This window comes from Nothobranchius furzeri, chromosome 4 (genome assembly GCF_043380555.1).
Source record: "Nothobranchius furzeri strain GRZ-AD chromosome 4, NfurGRZ-RIMD1, whole genome shotgun sequence".
NCBI classification, from domain to species: Eukaryota; Metazoa; Chordata; class Actinopteri; order Cyprinodontiformes; family Nothobranchiidae; genus Nothobranchius; species Nothobranchius furzeri.
In genome coordinates, this window is record NC_091744.1 from 55655845 (window position 1) to 55656925 (window position 1081).

The window sequence follows — 1081 nt, forward strand, 5'->3', positions numbered from 1 at the left end:
TTTAATTAAAAATATTTTCTGCAAAATACAATAGCTTACAACATTTATAAATGTTGACAAATTAATCACATGATGGTGGAAAGACATTAAAGACTAAATAGATTAATTTGAATGGATTGAAGCATGTTTTAAAGGCGCAAAAACAAACTATAAACATGCAGCTTAAAATTAGTTAAAGCTATAAATTTGTGAGCAATTAGCACATAAATATCTCCAACAAGCTTTCAGTCATAAATCAATTACCTCTCCTCTGACTTTCTGGGGAGCATGCTTAAGGACTGCCATTATTTGCACCTCTATGTTCTTATCTGTGGAGTCTGGAAGCGAGGTCTTCACAGCACCTGGGGACAGACGGGTGATATACAAGAAACCTTAAGATTACTGAAACTGTTTTACAGTTGTGACAGACAGCTGTAAAAAGATTTAATGAAATTCTATGAAACAAGTCCAGTAAAAAGCATCAACGCACGTTTGATCAGCCTAAATATTTTAAGGTTACACAGCTTGGCTTTCTGCTTCTTCCATACAGGCTGTATCCACACCAAACAGCATTGCTGGCGACAGCCAGCATGGTCCTTCTTGTGTTTTCTCCCAGCTTCCATCCTCCAATGAGGCTTAGAAAACGGACCTTATAAATTGTACAAAGTTGATCAAATAAAATATCAGATTTCATAAAAACCATTTTCTGAATGTCTACAATTGTTTACTTACAGCTTGCTGGAAATATGCCTTGTCCTGCAAGTTATTGTCAAGCAAGGTAAAGTCCTCCGCATCTTTACAAAGCTCCAGGCGCAGATCATCTTGAGTTTGGCTCTCAGAATGCCGAGAAGCCACATTATGGAGCAGCTTCTCCATGGCGTGCATTTTCCCCTCCATCATGTTCACTTGGATCAGCAGTGACTTGCAGATATCTTGGACAAAAGAAGAATCATAAATTACAACACAAATAATATATTTAACTTGTCAGTGGACCTTTTAAGAAGGGGAAACTCAATCTCACCTGTGATTGCAGCAATATTCCTTAAAACATCAGCGATGTCTGCTGCTTGATCTGAAATGAGAAAATGATAAGTTCTCAAAA

At 37.3% G+C, this 1081-nt stretch overlaps 1 long non-coding RNA gene across 1 annotated transcript; it reads right to left on the reverse strand.

Annotated features, from left to right (window-relative positions):
• Positions 1-580: 580 nt before the first annotated feature.
• Positions 581-1081, reverse strand: LOC139069709 (uncharacterized). Its single transcript, XR_011520406.1, has 3 exons — positions 1001-1081; positions 712-911; positions 581-628 (listed from the first exon to the last, which is right to left on the reverse strand). It is a non-coding gene; the product is annotated as an uncharacterized lncRNA (long non-coding RNA).